Raw genomic sequence first — 17882 nt, 5'->3', positions numbered from 1 at the left:
TAAAACTATAAGTTTCTTTCTTTTTTCTTCTGGTATGAATTAGTTTAGTAAAGACCAGAAAGTACAATATTAAGGAGAAGGTGGAAAATTGCACTCACATACATATTTGGAGGAAGTATAAACCTTTATGAAGCACAATTTCTCAAAAGTTATCCAATTTTTAAACAGGCATATTTTGACAAAGAATCCCATTCTTATAAACTTGGTTGTATATATTAGGTGTGTGTGAAAACTCACGTAGAACAATGTGTATGAATCATTGTTTATGAAGACAAAAGGCAAAGAAACAACATTAAAGTGGTACATAAATTATGGTGACCCCTTTAAATAGAACAATGGAGCCACAGCTGCCATTAAAGAACGAGGAGTATCCATAGGTACCAATATGGACCAACTTCCAAGATAACGTGAAAAAGCAAAGTGAAGACTAGTGTGTATAAAATTCAAGTTGTGTGAAAAGAGAAGTTATACAAATGTATGCATAGGTCCATATTATCCTTAGATTTTTACGTAAAAATTTGATAATAGTGATTGTATTGGTCTGGGGGATTAGGGGACTGAAAATCATGGGTGCGAAAGACATGTGATTTCTTTGTTGGAGCATGCTTAGTTAGAGAAGAACTGGATAAAAAGTCTGTTCATATCTTAAAACTAAGCTGAGTGAAGAACGAAACCATTGTTTACATTTAATGCTGTGTCACGTGACAGATATGCTTCTAAAAACAGAAAGGATAGACACGTGAAAATGAGGTCTGCCCCATAGAGACCATTCAAGAGTTTGAAGGAAGTGGGGCTGGTGTGTTCCAGATAATAAGTCACATACTGTTATCCAGTTTGTCTAGTTTTATGATACCCCTATGTTCACGTCCATTTTGTTGTCTTGAGCCCATGTTATATTCTGTTTAGTAATGCACCCATCTTATTTTTCAAAAACCCGAATAGCTTTCATTTCTCCTCTGGGGCTGTCTAAATGCCTATTTCAGAACTCTCATTTCTGCAGTATTAGGTGTAAAGAGTAGTAAGGAGAATGTAGAGAAACCCCTGGCATACAAGTCATCTAGAACAATTCATTTAGGGATTACCAAGAAAGGAATCTCATCAAAAAGAGTTACAAAAAGATGGTGATGACTAATGCTGGGTAATTTTCTACTCCCCCAAATCTGGTCAGTGAGAAATTTACAATTAAAAACAAATTAGTGTCTAGTTGATAGAAACTTAAACTAGAGGAGATGATTTGTTTTCTTCGTGGGAGGGGAATTTCTGAGCTTGACGTAGTATTGTGCCTCATCTCTGAAAACCCTGATGGTAAAGACAGAAGAAAATTTGTGATTCTGTTGTTGTCGTTGTTGTTGATTTTGATTTTCTCCCCCTCCAGCACTTTTCCCATTTAGAAGGAAGATTTGGCTACTGATCTGTTTCTCTCATTCTATTAGTTTCCTGCTTTGATCCAGTGAGCAAATTACAATATTGCTTCATTATAAAAAGGAGACAAATAGAACCGGAAAAAGAGAGGGGCCACCCTTTATAAATACTACTGTCTTTTCATGATGGATGCATACAACTTATGACTAGCACAAGTCAATTGAGCAAGTTGGTCCATCATTAGACCATGTGTGACTAACTAGTAGAAAACCATATAATGGCTTTTCAGGATCCACTTTCCCAACCATAGAACCCAAAGTACTGCCAGAGAAAGCAATTAGTTCTCTTTTTTTAGAATTCTAGCACTTTCTCTAGTGTCAAAACTAGTTTGTACCAAATGCGTATGTCAATTAGAATCTCCACAGCATTTGGGTATTTAGCTCAGTAACTTTCATGGCTGTTGTAAATCCTAAGCCCAGCGTGGCTCTCCTTTACTCCTGTTCCTATTCCGATGTGTATGATTCCTTCCACAAGGCTCCTTTTTACCCCCACCTCATCTTCTGACCATTGCACTACACACATTGGGACCCCCGTCCCATCTATCACATTTGCCCCTCATCTTTAAGCTTTTGGAGAACGAGCCCTCTGCTTTACTTAGAAGCCTGGCAACACCAACCTCTCTCAGGCTCATTCTTTCAGGTCTTCCTTACGGACTGTGTATGATGAGAAAAACAACTTTTGAGAAAAACAACTTTGTTTTTCCGACTTGCTGCCTCGGCATTTTACAATATGATAACTGCTCACATTCGGAGTCTGGACATTTAGACAAGAACCTGAGCTTCAGTGTACGATTCCTGCCATAAATCGCTACTCTGTGTTTCCAGGGACACTGTTTCAAATAACCACTTGACCCAAAAAGTGAGTGACCTCCGCCCCCACCACCTTGTAACAGGTGCTTGCTACCCTGCTACCTATCTCCTGCTCTCTTGTGACGTGGGACAGGGGATGCCCTTCCCATGACTCAATTGTACCCCATTCAGTTTGGGGATCTGTAACTAGTAGAACTTGTGACTGTCCTTCCTTTGTGTGGGTGTATTGAACTCCATCTTCCATCAAAATGACCTCGTGGGTTTCACTTCTCCAAAATGAGAGTTCAGACGCTGAGGGAGTGACCTTCCTCCCCACATGGGGGGCTTGTGTCATCACCTTAGTAATAATTACTCTAAACTCAATACACCAGCTCGGGCTTCTCAACACATCATGGGACTGGGAAGCACTGTGACAATTATCCTCGTCCTCACTGACCTCCTCAGGCCATCGGTATGTCTGCAATTATCCTTCTTGCACTCCATACAGACTCCCCTAAACCTTCACAACTTTCCTCGAGCCAGTTCTCCCCACCCCTTTCACCAGGTTTCTTGCCATTTTCTCATTAACTTCTTCAGCTTCCTGCTCTGCTACCCACACAATGAGTGGCATATGTGCCCCTTCTCCTGGACCTTAGAAGGAGTATAACGTCACACTCCTGTAATGTCACACTGATGCACGTACCTTTGGCTTCTATCCTGTGTCCTTCCGAGTTAGAGAAGACCTCGGGGGCCCCACTCCATGAATAGAGTGTCTTCTTACTGCACAATTTCTCCTCTTCCTTCACCCATTTCCTTCTGTTAGCTTAAAACAAAAACAAAACCAACAAAACATATGGGAAACAACTTTTTTAATTCCACTTATTTGAGCCAGAAGTCTAGCTTTTCACCTGAGTCCTCTGCCTATGGATCCAAACAGTCAATCAATTATCCAGTTCTTTAAAACAGCACTTCTCAGAGTTTTAAATGCTTAGGATTCATCTGGGCAGTTTGTTCTGTAGGAGATTCTCAGGTGTTGCTGGTACCAGTCCTCCTGGGTCTATCATTTGTGTGGCAAGACTACAGATGTCCCCAAAATACTTTGTGCGATTTCAAGATCAAATTCCAAAAGAATCATACATCATTAGTTTACATGATTAGTTTTCATAGCTTGCATCCAGTTGTTATTTTTTCTTTTTTTTTTTAAATTGCATTTTTTCTTAATTGGGGAATATTGGGGAACAGTGTGTTTCTTGAGGGCCCATCAGCTCCAAGTTGTTGTCCTTCAATCTAGTTGTGGAGAGCACAGCTCAGCTCCAAGTCCAGTTGCCGTTTTCAATCTTTAGTTTTAGGGGACACAGCCCACCACCCCATGTGGGAATCGAACTGGCAACCTTGTTGTTGAGAGCTCACTCTCTAACAAACTGAGCCATCCGGCTGCCCCTCCGGCCCCTCAGCTCAAGTCATTTGTCTTCAATCTAGTTGTGGAGGGCGCAGCTCACTGGCCAATGTGGGAATCAAACCAGCAAGCCTGTTATTAAGAGCTCTCACTCTAACCAACTGAGCCATCCATCCGCTCCCACATCCAGTTGTTTAGAGAGAACATTCTAATCCTAACATTGAAAATCCAATCACCATACTTTTATGGATCACTTACTGGGCATTGTATTAGGTTTATTTATCTACATTTTGTAATTGACTTTTACAACACTCTTAAGAGTATAGATGAGGAAACTGAAATTTAAAAAGGCTAAATAACTTGCTCGTGGGCCAGACTGACAAAAAATAAAAATGGCTTGAATCACCATTGTTATAGTAATAAGAATCCGTGATTCTTGAAATACTTTGAATTTATACTCCAGTTCCCCTTGTATTCATCGCTTCACTTTCCTGTCCCATTTTATCCCTCTTCACTGATATGACTTAGAAAGTAACTGTTGGGTCTTTAGAGAGAAAAAAAATATTTTAAATTTCTCTACAGAATGGGAATTCAGGGAACAAAGCATTTAACTAGGTAATATGCTTATAAATGAAAATAAAATATGGTTCTGAGATCAGACTGATTAGGTTTGAATCATGGCTTCGCCTCCTCGTGTAACTAAATTATTTTACGTCTCTGTACCTCAATTTTCTCGCGAAGGGCAGGGACATGATACAATCTTTCTCATAGGTTGTGGTAATGATGAAATGAGATAAAAACTGCTAAAATGCATATAAAAGAAACTAGTACATTGCAAATGATTCATGCAAGGCAGTAATAGTAATAGTAGTAGTTGTTGTTGTTGTTACTGCTTTTAAAAATTTGTGTTCCTGGGATGATAACTGTGATTAATCTGTTTAGACGGAAAGATATTATTCAGCCAAGTGACCTATCATTTTGGTTTGTTAGTTCTGTCCACAGACGGAGTCTGCAAAAATCCCCTGGTACTTGAAATTCTACAGACCAATTTCTCCCCTATCTCTAATCCTCTCCAAGAAGATACAGCAGTTAATGAATTAGCTTGATCTATCTCCTTAAGCTTTACTGTCATCAGCAAATTACCCCAACGAATATTATAAATGGACTTTACAAATTAGAAATCATGTCCTTAAATTGCTTCCTTCCTCCCTCTATTCTCTTATTTCAAAAACTTGTAAATCTACTACCAATCAACCTAACTCTGTCAGACAAAATTTAATCAGGCATTTCTTATCCAGAATTGTGTATGAAAAAAAACGCTTTCATAGGATTTGTAGTTTTGTTTGCTAGGATGATCCCATGACTTCACTGTAACAATTATTTAAAGAAAAAACAAAGAAACAAACTTGATCGACCTACTCTCAAAGGATGACTATAGGGTTAGAATTGCCCCTCAGTGAAATCTCTGTGATTCTTATTGATTTCATTAGGTAAGTTGCCTGAATTGACCATATAATTGACATGCTAACATTTCTTTGTTACCTAACTATGTAAAGAGGATTTCTATATGCACAAGGAAGGCTTTTAATGTGTATGAAGATTTAAAACGTAGTGATGGTTCTATCAGCAAAGGAGAAAGGTGATTTTTGTAAACTGACACATTGAAACACGTCCGTATTTTCTTTTGACAAATGATAAATTTGTGAAGCGAGGGTTGGCCTTGAAGATAATGAAGTATAAGACTAATTTTTTCCATTTGGTGATCGTCAGCAAGTGGTGACTTGCCCATATCATGGTGGGACAATTCGGGCAGACACAGTAGATCAGTGTTTTTTTCACTGTAGTAATACCACTTCTGAACGAATGCCAGCATTTAATTTGACTTCATTTTAACTATCATCCGCAATTTGCGGTAAAATCAACATAGCAAAGGAATGCATAATGACCAGTGTCATTTGATTGTAATGAACATGTGGTTGGCGTTATTGTTTTGGCAAGGTGCATTTTGTTTACAGCTTCCTTAGTTCACTTACGGCCCACACAAATATCTGCACAAGAAAGCCAGCTTTTGCAGCTCGGCCATGGCCCACGTCTGCCCTCCTGTTCAGATTTCAAATGTCTCTGCCTATATAAATTTCCTTTGCGTGAACACCATTGAAAGTGGACTCTAAGTCTGGTTAAAAGAACACACGCGTATATCGTACTCACCTCCAGAAGCCCCAAAATAATGATTTAAGGGAATAGAGGGAAAAGAAAACTCACAAGAATAAAGAGAATGTGTCGAGAGAAAGAGCAACATTACAATGTATGTGTATAAAACTAAGATAGGTTAGTGACAAGTGACGTTAGCAAGATCCAGCAAGCTGAACTCCAGTTTGAGATTGGGAAAAGCTGTGACGAAACCTCATGTACAGTTCAGAACCCCCTCACCCCCAGCCCCGCCAGTCTAGAGTTAGTAATAAAAGGAATTCTTGAGATGAGGGCAAAGGAAGGGTTACCACAGAGGAATTGGTGAACAGTTTCAACGAGAAGGGAATAGTAAGGCAACCAGATCAAAAGGGAATAATAGTGAGACAACCAGATCTTTTGTCGCTCCACAGAGCCAGGAGACAGTCCTGCAACTGCATTTGAGTTGAATGTTGGAGGTGGCTTCTCTGAAATGAGGAAACCACATGGATCTAGTCTGCAGACGTCAGTTAACAATGAGGGCTTCGTGTGGAAAGCAGGCGTTGATTTTAAGTTTATATTGTGAATGTTTCGATTTCCAGCTTCCCTCCGCACTGGCTCCCAGAATGCTGACAGCACATATTATGTATCGATTAAATTCCTCTGCATAACAGAATGAAAAGTAACAAAGCACAGAAAGTTAGCATGTCAATTAGGACATAGATTGGGATCAGTAAAAGTTTGTCTATAAAAGGTCAGGTAGTAAATACGATAAAATTTGGGAGTCATGTGTCATATTGCATATTCTTCTTTGTTGGGTAGTTGGCTTAATTTTACAACTCTTTAAAAATGTGAAAACAAAAAACAAAAAACGCTTAGCTTGCATGACCCAAGACATGCTGTAGGTCAGATTTGGCCCAGATTTGGGCTGCGGTTCACCAACTCCTGATATGGAGGATCGATACTGTATTCAATAAACAACAGACATCATCTGTCTGTAAACTACCTGTCAGATAAACTACAGACAACGTCTATCTATAAATGCCCAGAAACACGAAGGAACTAAATGCCAACGGAAGCTGGTGAGCAATGATCCGAAGTGGTTTCCTCCCTGAGGCCATTGTCAGTGGCCTAATTCATGCCAGCAGGGAATCGGGTCTGCTAAAGTCTCTGCTAAAGGAAGGAAGAATCAATAGGAATCTTAGCCATACAGACTGACATGTCTCATTTGAACCTACAGAAATTCTAGAATGAAAGTTACTTCCTCTACCCACTGGATCTCAACCACATGATTTCTCTAAGTGCGCAGTGGAGGGAGTGGAAGGTGAGGCTGAGTTTGGCTAGAAAGGCGTAGAAAAATCTCCAGTGTACAATAGAAAGCCATGAGAAAAAAAGACAGTGAAGAGAACCTGCTCTACTAAGAGCAGTTGACTAAGATGTTGTGATCAGCTGGCAGGACTTTGAAATAAGTAGTATGACTATATTAAAGAAAAGAGAAAAACATACAGTAAAGGAAGGGAAAGATGGATGGAGAATTTCAACAGAGAAGAGGAATCCTTTTGAAAAAGTATCAAACAGAAACTCTAGAACTGAAAAGCACAATGCTTAAATGAAGAGTTCACAGAATAAACTTGACAACAGACGAGCTACTACGTAAGAAACGATAAGTCAACTTAATAATGCGACAAAATGAGTACATCTTAAAAACAAATCTAACAAAGCTGAATGGTTTAGAAGTAGTGATTTTTGTGAAGCTGAATTCTTATGCTTGTGAAAAACTGCACATTTTATCCATTATGGTAAATCAGGTTTATAACAAATTTTTTTCATTTGATTGTGAATCTTCCTGTGTAATTCTCATCCTCCTATTTACATAATAAATGAAGAGAACGAATCAAGTATTTGGACCATTTTGTATTCAAATTGTCCTCATTCATCTAAAACATATGGGTTATTTAGGTAAACTTGTGTCCTGTGGGTAGAATTAACCAGACAATTGCCTTTAAAAAGAAATATTTTCCCCACAACATATGACAAGTCTAAATCTGGCCTCAATCTGGACATAGTGTTTCTTGGTAGTCTCTTTCCAAACTATTACTCACTGCGTGGACTGTTTTAAGACACCTAAATTCTTTCCATTCTTTAAAATCTATACTCTTACCACCTAGGAGAAATCCTGTAAGGCAGCACAATGAGACAGGAAAGAGGGGGCCAGTGAGACAGCTATCTGATTTGAACTCCACAGAGATTCAGGGAAGCAGTCGCTGGTGTTCTTTCTGTTTCTTTTGGTGGCTTTGCTGGTAGAAGAGGCGCTGGTTCCATCTCCTTGGAGTTGCTCTATCTCCATTTAAGAAAGAATTGTTGTCAGCTGTTCACAACCACCGATAAAAGTGTTACGGAAGGTGAACAATAGCTCTTGAGCCTGACTTAAGTTTCAGTAGCAGTCTGAAAATGGGCTGTTCCTCCCCAATGAGACCTTGTTGACTGTTAGACGCACTGGCCTGGCTTTTGCTATGGCTTATATGAATCTGTAGAAGAAACGAAAGGGCAGAGGTCATTCTCTGCTTGCAGTTTCTGAAAGAGCTCTGGTTTTGCAGAAGATGAAGCCAACAGCTATGGGCCTCTACTCACTGTTCTTCATGTTCTCATCAAACCCCAGCCTTCATCTGATGCCACAGATACCATCTACCCAAGATGCCCACACCTGCTCCCCGGGAGAGGAGATCGGCCCTCTATCTGGGCAGTCCTCAGCTGCAGTCTTGTCTTATCTTCACACACCACCGTCCTGACCCCATGGGACAAGGGCTATCGACGTTGCTGGGCACTGGTAAAGCCAGCATTCCCCTTTCAAGCTGATAACGAAGAGATGCATGAATTGGCCTTTTCAACCAACCTCATGGTGTCCAGCCAGAGCTTATCTTCAGTTTTAAGGAAGGAAAAGCTGAACTTGGCTAAAAGCTTTTCTTTCTTCTCTCTTCCCTTGATATCCTATAAGTCACCAGGGGAGCTGAATATTGCAAAATCCTGTCATGAAACAGCAGGCTGATAAACTGAAAAATAAAAACAGATGTTGAGCACAGAAGTTTTCTGGACATTTGTTTCTTGCTTTGGACTGGTTCAAGTGCTGGGACTCTTCAACCCTACTCCCACTCAGAAAAAAATCTAATATTTCCTCTGCTCCTGACTATAGCAATCCTTGGATAATTCACATCTTTGGATAATCACCTCTCCCACATTGAAGTCAAAATAAAGTGATGGGAAAATGCAAAATTAAAATAATATGTGACATTTATTGCATGCGTATGTGCCAAACACTCTGCAGGCAATATTTCATTTAAACAGAGAGGGGGCGAAGAACTCACAGTCCAGGGCCAGACGGCCTGGAGTCCAATCCCAGCTCTAGCTCTCCTAGCTGAGTGGCCTGGAGCAAGTGACTCATCTCCTGTTTGTCTCAGTTTTCTCACGTCTGCAAGCAAAATAATAGTAAGAGTACCTCCCTCTTTAAGAGGTAACATGTGTAAATTGCTTGGAATGGTGTCTGGCGCATTATAAAACCATGATAAGTGTAAACTATTAATTGTATTATAATGCAGTGAAATTGGGATCTTATCTACCCTCATATTTCCCATGAAGAGCTGAATCTCAGGGACATGAACTCACATATGAACTATGATGCCAATTGGAATGGAAGCCCTTGACTGTTGGATTCCGTAGCCCAACTATTAAACCAAGATGCCACGCAGTGAATGCTCAAGGCAAAACCAAAGGGAGACTCACCAACCTGGGAACATCACAGTGAGTTTCTACCTATGGGTGGGCAAAGTATACAATTCTGGCCCCAATCTCCGATGCTTTACATACATAGATTTGGACACAAATTCTACAAATTTCCCTCAACTTTTTGCTTGCTCCATGAAGGCACAACTGCTTTTATCATTCTATGATTTGAAGGGTAGAAATGACATCAGCTTTGCTAAGGGACCGATCTTTAAGTGCCCTAAGAGTGAAAAAAAAAGAAAAAATTAGGTCTTGACAGGGATGGATGAACTGGAAAGCGTGGGTACTACATCTTTACCCTCCTTCACCTGAGATTGATCCCATTGGAGTCTATTGGCTGCAAGTTACAGAAGAACTTCCCATGGGTGATATCTAAAGTGCTTATTATCTCACATGACCAGAATTCCCAAGAGAGAATGTTACCAGGGTTGGGTAATTCAGTAACTCATGGATCTTAATTCAGGAACTCGAGGATTTCCATCTTTTCACTCTTAGCATGTTTCCTTTTATTCCCAGTCTCGTCCTATGATGACTGTAACATCAGCCTGCTTTTTTACTGCGCCTGTAACCTCCCTCATAGCCAGCTTCGACACGTGACTCATTTATGACCACTGGTATGTGAAAGCGACATGTGCACCTTTTCAAGGGGCCTTTCTTTCCACCTTCCTTCATCCTTCTTGTCCCCATTAGGGATGGCGGAATAGAAACCTGGAAACAGCCTGGATTCAAAATCAAAGGATCTACCCTATCAACACTAAAGTGCTTACTATTTCCATGAAAGAAAACGACGTTTTCATCTCATTGAAGCAACTACTACTTTGATTCTCTTCTACTTGCATCACAAATGTCCTAACAATAGCCGCCCTGCTCATTTCCCCAATAACCCACATTGGACACTACAACTAGAATGATGGTCTAAGTATAAATCAGTCCATTTCACTGTCCAATGGCTGCCATTGTTTATATTGGACGGAGAGGTTATTTAGTCCCTGCCGACTTCCTATGGATGCCATATTCCTCTACTCCATACTGACTGCATGCCAGCACTCCTGACCTTCTTTCTGTTCCCCAGAGGGAAACACAAAACAACAATAGAAATCTCTTCCTCCCTCCAAGGCCTTATGCTTCCCATTCTTTCTCTTTCTCCTCTCTTCCCAAAGAGCTTTATACAGTCATCTTCTTCTCGTTCATGATGGACCTCGGCTACCATCTCCTAAATGAGGTCTTTCCTGACCATCTTTTCTCAAGGAACCCTCATCATTACTCATAACACTGGTTTATTGGCGCGTGGCTCTTCACAGTACCTGAACTTTTCTTGTCTACTTATTTGGTTACTTGTTTATTATATGCCTTCCACCATGAGACTGTAAGCTCCAGGAAACCTAAGACCTCATATACATACCAGTCTTGTAAAAGCACAGCTCTGTGTAGTTTGTATTTGCTCCAGTTTTCAGTTTAATTTTCTGGATCATTCCATAAGCATTTCAGATTGCTTGAGGGTGCCTGTTCACTGGAGTCTTATTACATAAATGATTTTCTCTTCCCCCTGTACATGTGATGAAGATTTCCAATAGACCACACTTAAGTCACTCTAGGAATCAGAAACTAAGAGAATTTTTAAATAAAATCATAAAGAAACTTAGGAGGATTAGGAAAAAAAGCAGCTAATTGGGAGAATAAACACCCAAAATGATGTCTAATTTGGTTGAAAATAACCAGGATCTCCTGCATGACGGGTGGGAAAAGATTACTGAAATTCTTGACTCCTGGCTTAATTTGCAGTCTGCCTAAGGGAGACTGTTACATTCTCCTAAGTTGGATGGACACTTTCTAATAAATGCATTGAGAATCTTAAGAGACAACAATTTCGAGTCAGTGTGGGAGAACTTTTCTGTATGTTTTCAGTTATCTCTAAAAATTAAAAACAGTTCTGCCTGCAGGACACTTTTTGTTGTTGTTGTTTTAAGTATGGAAACACTCTCAGTAAGTGCTTGCGTGAAGGCAAAAATCATAATTTGGGATAAGTTATCAATGAAAAGTCAACTTTGTCTTTATCTGTATAATACCAATCCATCAGTTGTACTGATTTTTAAAGATCAATTTTATTATTAACATAAATGAAAAATATTCTTTAATGCTCTCTTTCTTTATTCATCTTAAAATTAGTTTTTGTTCACATGCTGTGTTACTGGCAACATGGAGGTGTAGCTTTAGTATTTGGATGATAAATGGATAAAGGGATGTTCGATACAGAAAGAAATGTTTCTCCTTGGAAATTTCACATACCTGCATTAAGTCACATAGTTCTACAGATGTTCTCTGCCAAACTTTCTAATGTTTCAAGCCTGTTTTCACTCTATTATTTTTCTCTAAGCAGACTTAACCTTACAAACCAAATAATGACATCCTTCCTAGAAGAAAAAAAAAGTTTCCTCAAATTACTTCAGCGGACTTCCGCTGATGTTTTATTTTCAATAGACCTCGAGGCAAATGGCCACTTTTGAACTTTGCACTTTGCCCTCTGAGTTTCACAACCTGGCGAAAGATCAATGCCAGAGTCCAAAGTGTCAGCAAAAATGAAAATGATATGCACAAATTGTTATTTATACAAGTCCCTTGATTTTGTTTACTGAGTTTAATATAAACTTTGTCTTTTGATTAAAAGCAAATGTTCAAGTTCTCTGTAGGGACCTGCTGTTCTAGATGATTATATCTTTCTGAAAAAAAAAAAAAAAAAAAAAGCTGCAAAGGGCAAAAATTAACTGAGAAAGGCAGATCCCTAGCAGGAATTCCTTGGGTATTAAATACCAGGAGATAATGATGAGGCCCTGTGGAAATGTGGGGCAGAAAAGGGAAGAGAAGGGTCACGAAGACATCATGCTTTACTTATGAATGACTTCTGAAATGCATAGCATTCCAAAGAATTGCTATAATACACCAAAATGAATAAAAGTCATCATCCTTTTGAATTATTCTACTTCTTGGAACTGACCAAAATGAAATAATCAAAGAAGCACACACAGATGTCTTTGGTGGTTATGGCACTTTGTGCCTTATAGAAATAACAATATTAAAACACAAAAAAATAGGATAATGAGCAAATAAATTATCATATGCATTTAGTTTAGAAAATAGATCCACTTGAAATATTTGGTGGGATTTTTAATTAACTAAGAAAATGATCAGTGTGTTCACATATGTAAAAAAAGCAAGGTACTGAAACTACATATCAACGTGATTCACCATTTGTGCAACCCATAAATTACATATAGATTAATATATACAAATTAATTGGCCTATTTCTCTGGTGTTGGGTCTACAGATAACTTTCATTTTCCTTATTGTGCGTTTTTATTTTTTTAATTTTTCATCAAAGAATATATATTGCTTTGATAATCAATCAGTAGTTGTTAAAATGGGTGCTGTGCTATTTTAATTTCTTTCTAGGTTCAGACACACACAAGAAAAAGCTACTGAATTTATCAATACCCTATATATTTTATAGTGTCTATAGAAGCATATGGCAATACATTGCATAGTCATTTGTTTCTTGTTCATTTTTGGTGTTTCCCAGTACCAAGAGGGTAAACCTTGACTACTCAATCAAAAGTATTAATAAACACCTATTATAGAGTTCATCTTGGCTCTAGATGTTGCTAGGAGTTATAGAAGTTTATCACTTTTGTCCTTAAGGAGTTTACTGTCTTACTGGAAAAAAAAACACACCCACATTTGCTATTTGAAGTATTTACAGAATAATTAATGAACAATTTGTGTGGTCCGTAACCAATTATGTGGTCAGTTTGCTGAGTTTCTTCTTCTTCTCATATGAGGTTGAAACTTAAGAGAGTGTCCAGGGATCTTGTAGAATTAATTAACAAGAACAAATACAGTAAAGGCACAGTTAAATTTATTACATTGTATTTACTGCAGCTCAAATTAAGTCCTCTAAAGCATGGAAATGAAAGATGTGCATCTTCTGTTTGATTTTAGTTGTCAGGGAATTAGAATAAAAACATCCAGATGATATCATTTAGCACATGTTCGGGTATCCCCATGAAGATAAAATATTAAGTCAAGTAAGGATTCAGACTCAGACTAGAGCCAGTCAAATGTTTGGTGATGTATTTAGATTCAAGACAGAATTGTTGTGGCCCAGTGGAAAGAATGTCCTTTATAAGTGACTCTTCTGTATCGTGCGCTTGGGTACCATGGTCATATATCATCATCTTACAAGTTCTAACTTAAAAATTAAAAAGAAATTGAATAATGAAAAATTGGAGACAAAGTAAAAATTTGTGGAAAAAAAGCCTCAATATCTGTAAGTAATTAAGTATCACATTAGTTCCTTGGAATTTAGCAGGCAAGAGATCGTGTTTCACTGCATTAATTTGTTCTTGTTACTGCCCATATAGGAAACAGAGAATGAAAACCAGTTCCCAGATTTCTGTCTTAATAAACTCATAGCATCCTTACCAGTAAGATACTCTTCGATTATCAACTTTTTGATCAAGGATCGCAACTTCTTTGGCAATGATGCCAAGAAGTAATAGTGCAAAATAAAACCATGATAATATTTCACTTACAGCTGGAATAGAAACAACTGTAGGTTGACCAGTTGTATAGCTAGAGTAGAACAAAGAATGATTGCCTTAAGACAATTTCAGAATATAATGTCACACATGTTACTGTGTTCAGGATTGCAAAGAGAGTAAGAGGACCCATTTTTAGCAACTTCTTATAAGTGGGTGGGTGCCTTTTTTGTTTAGTTGTCATTTTTTACTTTCACATAAATGTAGGGGAGTTGTACTGCCCCGATATCTTAATGGCAAGAAAAAAGGGAAATATTTCGTTTAATGTTTTTATTTTTCTATGTCAAAAGCAAGAAGTGTAATTATAAACATGCATGGAAAGCAATAATGCTCACCTCACATGACCTTGAACTTACCTCTGCTCACACAGAAGTCACTTGCTGATCCAAACAATAAGTCAGTTGCAAAACTAAATGTACAGCTGAAAATTCATTTCATTTATTTTAAATGAAATGGGCAACTGGATATTCCCAAGGGTGACATTAATGGGTCACTTAAGCATTAGGTGGCAGGGCCTCCCAGAGAAAAGCTTTTCAGCTCCTTTCGTGAATGCCTCACTTTAAACACCAGAATCCAGCTCCTTTCCTTTAGAAACAGGTTAAAAATATCTACCATCATTTAAAAAGATGTCCATATTTTACTTTATCCCTCTTATCATTCGCTGAATGTCAGAATGAGTTTTAGAGTAAGCGGGACAAAAAATTGGAGCGCTGGAAATGAACTTTATACGAGTAAGCGCAAAGAAAGGGCCATGTCGTGGATACTGCAAGGTACAAACGGGTACTTCATTTTTCAGTACTGCTTTGCCTCTTTCTAGTAAAGAAAGTTGCTTATAAAATAAACCACACACACTGACGGAACTCACAATTGGAACATTTAAATGATTATTTGCTTCTCTTTCTACCAGCTTGTAAAACATTATTTTCTTATTCTTCCTTAAATGGCCTGTGCTAATTACATACCGTGACCCTTGCCCTCCAAGTGCCTTCATTTATGGCAGCACATTCCTTTCCAGGGCAACACAACAGCCAGGTTTATAGGATGCTGCTACCAGGCCTGCCACTCCTGACTTCTGCTCTCCTAGGTCATAAGTCTAACACCACATACAACTCAGCCAAACAATTCATTTTTTTCAATAGAGGTACGTAACTCACCTGACTCCCAAGGAATTCATGCAAAATAATGTAACTGATATTTCCCTTTAGACTACCAAAGCATATCGATTAAGAAATATGTTTGTGATTTGTTTCTTTCTTAAAAGATAAAGAGAAAATAACAGTTTAACGTATGAATATAGAGCTAAATTACCGTTGTGGAGCCATTTCTAGAGGAATTACATAAATGACTTGAGTACTTCTTCGGCAGTCTGCAGGTTGGAAGTTTAGAAACTATTCTGAAACTTCCAATCTCAGTCTAGTGTGATTCTAAACAGACAGGGAAGTTAGTGATGGAAGTAAGATCTCACGTCAATCTGCGTATCTTCTAGTGAACTGTTTTAAAGATGGTGTTGTACTTATCTTTCATTTTTTCAGATATAATACAAATTTAGCACTCTTTCAGTTATTATGCATTTGGCTAATTGTTGCATTCAGCACTACTTGATTCAAAGTTAGTATCTGGATAGTAGGATTGATTGAGACAAATTGACCTAACAAGTGGAGATGTTAAAGCAGAGCTGTAAGTTGAATCATTCAGGAACAAATTCAACGTTTCTTTGCACAGGGACATATAATTTAAGCCATTATTTCTATCTCAAAGCTCTGATACATTAATCCCAAATATTTATTTATTTCAGATTAAACTCTTTAAGGAAGTTGGCTTATTCAGTAAATTACTTATGGCCCTTAATACATTTCCAATAGATAGATATATCTATAGCATGAGAATAAATAGAAATTTAAGTCAATAGCTAAATGAATAATGTTGGTACTTTTAATTGCAACTGTGAGTGAGGAAAGAGTGTTGTGCATACTGTTGTGTTCAGATGTACTAATATGTAAAATTGGGTAATATTGATCATTTTAATGAACTCTCTATTACCAGTAATGCCCCCATAAAGGAAACTAGGATGGGAGAATATTTGAAATTAAATTTAGTTAATCAAACTGTTTTGTACAAGAAATAATGCAATTCATATAAAAGTATTTTCATTTAAGTATGTTGAAATCCAGATTTACACAAATGATACATAAGGACTAAGTAATATTTTATTTACAAAAGGATCACTGGGTTATTTCATTAAATAGTAAATATTTAATATATTTAAATGTATATGCATATATATGTAAATATATCCAGATATATTTGCATATATATATTTATAATCATAATGCATGTGATTTACAACAATTTGATTTATAAGCAAACTTTCCGTGAGGGGCATTCTGTACATGTTAAAAGTCTTCTCTGTGGTATTTGCTTTTTGTTAAATGTTTTTTCATAGATAAGATTTTGACATGTGATAACTTCTCTATAGGTAGAGGAATCTTTGCTTGTCATCTCCTTGAGTATAGTAAGGATGACAAGTGTTAAAATTCTGGGATACTGTTCTTATGATGGCTTGGGGGCCTTCTCCCCACCCATGGATCAGTAACGTGGACCCTCAGAAAAGAGACCATTTATTTGCCCTGTTGTCAGCGCATCTGGAAGCCTTGTCAAAACAATATAATTTTACTTTGTAACTTTTTGACATTGGTATTTATTGCACCTGTCTTTGGGCATGATTTATGACCTGTCTGGTGAATATTTCTCCTCAAGTTGGAGTTTACAATATGAGATAAGTGAAGCATTGAAAGGTCTGTGTATGCTTCAAAATGGGGAACGGACATTTTGCACACACAGCTCACCTTTTCCCCTCTTCCCTCTGCTTTATCATCACCACCCAGCGGCCACGGGGGTCCACCATTCACTCAGTTCTTGAGATAAAGAAAGCAGAGAAAGGTTATATAAGACTACATTTTCCACAATCTCTTTTGCAGGGGAATCATGTGTCAATAAATTCTAATGAGTGGCAAGAAAATTCACCATAGGGGAGGCATGCAATAAAAAACATGTGGTTGTTGTAAGAAAAGCCCAATGACCTTTTGTCTTTGTAACGGTATCCTGGCTGGGACTCATCAATGTTTCTATCTATCACCAGAAAACACACTTCCCACTGGCAAAATTGCACATATTTTAAAAACAACCATTCTAATTAAATTGCTTAACTAGGCTGCAATCAAGAAAACTTGTGCTTTCCTTGACTATCCCCTCTGGGTCTTGGTATTAGTTTACAATTGTTTCGCAAATCTACTTAATCTCATAAAGTACACACTCTAGATACGTTTTGTTCTCTGTTTTCATAATGAAATATTTTAAGCCCTTCAATTTCTAGTTTCCAAAGTTCATATGACTGTGATTTAGTTTGGGAAAATTCTATAATTAGTAATGAAATCTAACATTTTCCCCCCAAAAGTTTATTCTATGTACACAGAATCTGTTTCACTGTTTCCTCAGACCTGCAAACTCTTTCTTTTTACTGAATCTAATGGAAAACTACATTATCTTAGAATAACATGAAATGTGATTTGTCATTTTACAAGTGTGAACTTTTTGCACTTAAAAATTAAGGGCAAAATTAAAATTTAAAGCCCTTTATATGATACTTTAAAAGAAAACGTACAATATATATGCTTAATTTTAAATTAGCAATGCTTTTGTACACTACTGAGATGTACTTAAAAACTCGCAATTGCTTACTGT

Source organism: Rhinolophus sinicus, chromosome 12 (genome assembly GCF_057876585.1).
Source record: "Rhinolophus sinicus isolate RSI-liver-muscle chromosome 12, RSI-T2T, whole genome shotgun sequence".
Classification (NCBI taxonomy): domain Eukaryota; kingdom Metazoa; phylum Chordata; class Mammalia; order Chiroptera; family Rhinolophidae; genus Rhinolophus; species Rhinolophus sinicus.
Note: the sequence above shows the minus strand (reverse complement) of the source record.